Source organism: Bactrocera tryoni, unplaced genomic scaffold, assembly GCF_016617805.1.
Source record: "Bactrocera tryoni isolate S06 unplaced genomic scaffold, CSIRO_BtryS06_freeze2 scaffold_25, whole genome shotgun sequence".
Taxonomy (NCBI): Eukaryota; Metazoa; Arthropoda; class Insecta; order Diptera; family Tephritidae; genus Bactrocera; species Bactrocera tryoni.
In genome coordinates, this window is record NW_024395977.1 from 6,307,902 (window position 1) to 6,313,708 (window position 5,807).

At 35.6% G+C, this 5,807-nt stretch overlaps 1 long non-coding RNA gene across 1 annotated transcript; it reads left to right on the forward strand.

Moving 5' to 3' along the window:
- Nucleotides 1–4,523: 4,523 nt before the first annotated feature.
- LOC120780512 lies at nucleotides 4,524–4,855 on the forward strand. The gene is made up of 3 exons (XR_005705886.1): nucleotides 4,524–4,564; nucleotides 4,629–4,760; nucleotides 4,791–4,855. It is a non-coding gene; the product is annotated as an uncharacterized LOC120780512 (long non-coding RNA).
- The last annotated feature ends 952 nt before the right edge of the window (nucleotides 4,856–5,807 follow it).

Genomic DNA, 5,807 nt, shown 5'->3' on the forward strand with positions numbered 1-5,807 from the left:
TGAGCATGTGGGCAAGGCGCTAAAAAATTACCCAAAAACTACTTTTACATGAATAGAGATAAGGTTGGCTTTGAAGCCAACTTCACTGACTTATATACTCCACTATTAAAACTTTTGAGTTATCTCCGAAGGTTAAATAAGGGCGTTTTGTTGTCATATAAATGAAATTTACTTTTAAAAATTAAAAAAAAAATAATAAGTCAATTTTCGAAAACTAAAAAAAAATTGTACAGTATGCATAAACTGAAATTTTAGCATCATCACCTAAATCTAAGTGAGACATATAACCCTATTATATATATAGTACATATATAAATGACATTCAAAAGAAATGTTGAAATCCGGATGACTATCTGTCTCTTCGTCCGTCCGTCCGTCTCTGCAAGCTGTAACTTGAATGGAAATTGAGATAACTTGATGAAGGTAGGCGGGTAGATGGGCGTTTTAGAACCACTGCCACGCGCACAAAACGCCATTAACTGAAAACCTATAAAGTTCCATAACTAAGCACTAAACCACTAAAGCTGTAATAACCAAAATTACCCAACGGAAATATTGTATGAACTTATACCGACAGTGTGAAGATAAATGAAATCTGGTGAAAACCCCGCTCTCTCCCCATAAAACGGTTCTGTTAAAAACTACTAAAAGCGCGATAAATCAATAACTAAATAACAAATATAAAAAAAAAAAATATGTGCAAATCAAGAAGTAATTAATATAACATAAATAAAATTTGCACTAGTATGTTACTAGTATGTTATGACTAAACTAAAAATTGCCCAAATCCAGCGAAAACTGTTTTAGCCCCCAAATACCGGAAATGTGGACACCAGTATCTGTCGTTGACTTTTGACTGAAAATATCGGTCAATGTATGGGATAAACAGTTGAAATTCAGAAGCCACCATATTAATTGAGTTAAACTAATAACATAGCCAAATTACTTTATAATATTGAATAGTAGTATATGTTTTACATCAGTTACATAAAAGGCACCCAACAATGACGAGCGTGTGTATTTTAAAGAAGAAACACTGCGAGAGATAGTTGCAACATAAAATATTAATTACCAATCCTCCGCATTTTTCCGCCTATGCCAAGAAACTCGTCTTCTTATGACACTATTGCCTTGAAAATTCATGTCAACCAGACAGAGCCCCTGTAGCAGCTAGCGGACAATGAGGTATTTTTTTTCTTGAACGCACCAGGGGCGCTGTTAAAATTTTTCTGCTGAACTTGCTGCTGACGCAGTTGCGGAAAGACAAAGTGGTTGCGCTAGCTGTTGCGTCCTACGGAATAGCCGCAACTTTGCTAAGTGGTGGCAAAACCGCACACAAAGTATTCAAGCTTCCGCTGAACCTAGCAAGAAATTTGCATTTTTTTTTTTTTATTACAAACATTTTTAAAACTTTAACAATGTTTGATATCACTACAACTAGTTTCAAAAACTAACGAGCAGATTGATTTGAATAACTTAAAAACAAATTACATAGAAATTAATAGTAATATTCATACATATACGGTATATAGTATAATTAATTTCTTTATATTTTAGCTTCCAACTAAGCTATGTGGTTTTTTGCGACATAATCGACTAGAGAGGTATGTGTCTAAAAAGAAGATTTCTCGCCTCCTCGTTCACATGTGCATTAAGCCTTTTGCAGTAGGGCATCTGCCTGACTCCTTATTTCTTCGGCGACTGTATTCATCCTTAGGTCTCGTTGAATATCAGCATGTCTGCAGTACCAAGAAGCATTTACAATGCCTCTTAGCACCTTGTTTTGAAAACGTTGTATAATATTAATACTGCCATCATTGGCACATCCCCACAGTTGCGCACCATATGACCATATCGGCTTGATTATTTGTTTATAAAGAAGTAATTTGTTGTGTATGGACAGGTTTGACCTTCGCCCAATTAGCCATTTCATTTTTCGACAATTTCAGATTAAGTTCAATCCTTTTTATTTTAATATGCTCCTTCCAACGCAATCAGCATCGAGCGTGATGCCAAGTATATTTAGCTATATTTGCGTATGGTATGCAGACATCTAGAATATTTATAGGTTGATAAGTGATTCTTTTGTTTGTAAAATTTAAATGAACCGATTTGCCACCGTTTAGTTTTATTCTCCATTTTTTAGTCCAGCTTACTACGGAGTTGATTGCATGTTGCATTTTAGCGCAGCTTTTTCTGCTGTTTTTTCGACGCATAGTATTGCGGTGTCATCAGCAAAAGTGGCAGTCATACTGTTTGGTGCTAACGGTAAGTCTCTTGTATACAAAATATATAAAAGTGGACCTGAAGATACTTCCCTGAGGAACTCCTGCTTCAATTTCTTTTAGTTTAGAGAATTCATTTTCTTGTTTTACACGGAAAAATCTCATGGTGATATACGATTCTAAAAGAGCACAATACTCAACCGGAAGACATGATTTTAGTTTTTGCATAAGGCCTTCGTGCCATACCTTGTCAAACGCTTGTGCAACGTCAAGGAATACAGCTGAGCATACGTTTCCTTCCTCCAGGGATTTTTCTATTTCTGATGTTATTCTGTGAATTTGTTCTATTGTTGAATGCTTATTTCTAAAACCGAACTGATGCGATGGGATTAACTGCTTTTCGTCGATTATAGATTTTAATCTTAGATAAATTAATTTTTCAAAAAGTTTTGAGATTTGTGGAAGTAGCGTAATTGGTCTATATGACGAGACTACGTGAGGATCCTTTCCTGGCTTAGGAACCATAACAACTTCGGCAACTTTCCAAAGGCTTGGAAAATATGTCAGACGGATTGCTGTATTGAAAAGATAGGCGAGCTTCCGTAAACATATGTATGGTAACTGCTTTAACACTTCAGCTGTAATTAAATCGAAGCCAGCTGCTTTCTTTACTTTAAGCTTTTTAATTTCACTTTTAAGTTCACAAATGGTGATTGCTGGGATTGTTGCATGATCTTGTTGAATGCTACTGAGGAACGCGATTTCACTATCCTCGTTTGGACGAAAGGTTTCAGCTAGGTGTTTTGCAAATGCATTAGCTTTATCACAATCACTTCTAGCCCATGTATTGGAAGCAACTTTTAGTGATGCAACGTGATTTGTTGGACGTTTCAGATGCTTTGTACTTTTCCAGAGTGAGTAATCATATTTTTCGTCAGCGGATAGTTGAGATAAATATTTATTAATTGATTCATTCTTAATATGAGCAATTTGTCGTTTTAATTCTGCTGTTGCCTTATTAAGGTTGGTTTTGTCGAGTGGTGAGCGGGTTTGTTGCCATTTCCGTCGTAACTTTCTTTTCTTAATTAGAAGGATTTTTATTTCTTTGGGGTAATCTGAACCTACACTTTTCCGCTTTAACTCCGTAGTATTATCCCAAGCCGCTTGTTGAATTTCTTTCGTAAATGTGTTAACTTCTAAGTCTAGTTGTTCAATTGTTTTGATTTTCGGACACTTTATTTTAGTCTGAAGTATTTGTTTGAACGAAGTCCAGTCCGTATTTTTGTTGTATAGCTTCAGACTAAGATCTCTTTTAATGACTGTTTCACTTACTGTTAAATATAATGGGGAGCAGTGGCGTAGCTAGGGGAGGGCGGCAGGGGCGGTCCGCCCCGGGTGTCACCCGGTTAGGGGTGACACCCGAGCCCGACTATGACAATCAGTTCTACCTATAAAAAATCGTAAATGTGTGGCAGAGAGCATAACCGCCACTAATCAAATAATCTAGGTAACTATAGTATCGTACCACGAGCATAATAAATTGATACGAGTATTTAAAAACAAAACAATGTGCACACTGTCAATCTCAGTATATACAGCAGTGTTGTCCAACGTGACTGTGTGAACGTTATGCTTGTGTTGGTTATTCTAGCGTCAACTGATCGCAAAATTCTGCTTTGCTTGCCTACGAAGTTGAATTCAGTAGCACAATCGTGGTTTCACAGACACTTGTCGCGACATGTTGGTGTGAGGTGTCTGGCACTGTCCGTGCGCTATTGTGCGCATAGGCCTTGGACAACGCTGCTCTAGAAAATAGGGTGTTGTGTAAGCATTTAAGCTACATATAAATTTTAAAGCTTAATGAGCAGCACTTTAATAGATATTATGTAATTTAAGTGATTGAGTTATTTAAGTGATTATTTTGAATTACTTTGCATGTTTCTTAAATTTTATTGAGATGTTACTTGTTATGTAAGTTCTTTCTTTTTAACACGCTTCAAGAATTTCTTAAATTTTCCATGCAAAACGATACAGTCCTGGGAGGTAAACTTTCAATTACAAACTTGTTTTGTACTTTCGTACAAATTGATTAGCCGTTACAAAAGAGAATTAGGTGGAATTCGCACAACCAACGGTAGTCAGTGGATTCCCTTGATATAGAGCTCGTCACTTGTGTTGTGGATTGGGCAATTTCTTTTGTTTCCGACCGAATTTATTTCAATATTCTTTTACGTGAACGTGTGAAAGTTTAGTGCAAAGTGCTTGTTAATTATTACATATTAAAAACAACAATTTTTGTATAAAACCAACTATTAAGATTCTTGAAGAAAATAAACAAGGTAAGTAAAGTATTTTTGCTATTATTTTGTAGTCATACCTACTTAAATACATATTTACACCCAGTTGCAGGATTGTTAATTTATATAAAAATATATTTCACAAAGCTAGTTACGTAACGTCTACACGGAGAAAAAAATAATGATGTGCTAAGGGAAGTGAACTATGCTCAGATTGCATTGCAAAGTAAAGGTTTATGTGTTGATGAAATAATCATAAAACTAGAAGCACTTCGTCTATTCATTGGAGAGAAACGGTTGCATCTAGCAGGAGAGGCAATAGATTTTGCTGTACAAAAATCGGAAGAATACAACATTTCGATGGAACGACGATTTCGTCGCAAGAAACGCATGCCCGGTGAGTTAGCCACCGATACTGGACTTACACTTAGAGCGGAACTTCAAAAGGACATGTTAGAATGTATTGACAGATTCAATATTGAACTCAAAACACGAGTAAAGTCCATTAAAGACGTAGCTTCATTGTTTGAAGTTGTGCAGTCAAAGACCTTGCTTTTGGCAAACACTAAATAGTTAAAATTTGCTATATCAAAATTGACTAACCTTTACGATGAAGTATCAGAAACAGAACTACTTTTAGAAATACCAAGATTGAGAAGACATTTAAAAGCGGCTAATATCACTGTCTCTAATTGGGTGACGCTGGACTATTTGAAATTCATTGTGGAATGGGACTTTACAGCTTCTCTTCCGAATCTAACGGTCGCATTAAAGTTATTTATGACAATATGTGCATCAGTCCTTTATGTGAGAGAAGTTTCAGCAAATTAAATTTAATTAAAAATTACTTGCGGTCTTCAATGACTGAAACCAGATTAAACAATCTTGGTATTTTAACGATAGAACATGAAGCAACACAAAATATAAATTTTGAAGACGTGATTTCGGAGTTTGCAAGTGTCAAAGCTAGAAGGAAGCAATTTTAATTTTTTCACATAATATACTAATATAATATTTGTAATACTCGTGTTTTAATAAAATGTAAATGATTGTTTTTTACTTTAAAAGTTTTGATTGAGTTTTGGGGTGACACCTTCAAAATCCGCCCCGGGTGTCACCTATGCTAGCTACGCCACTGATGGGGAGTGATCAGAGCTTAGATCTAATCCACTTTATATTTCTATGAAATTTCGAGATATCTTTCTGGTTATAAAGAAGTCTATTACATCTGGTATTTTGTTGGTGTCCGTTGGCCAATAAGTTGGTGTTCCGGTCGATACAAACT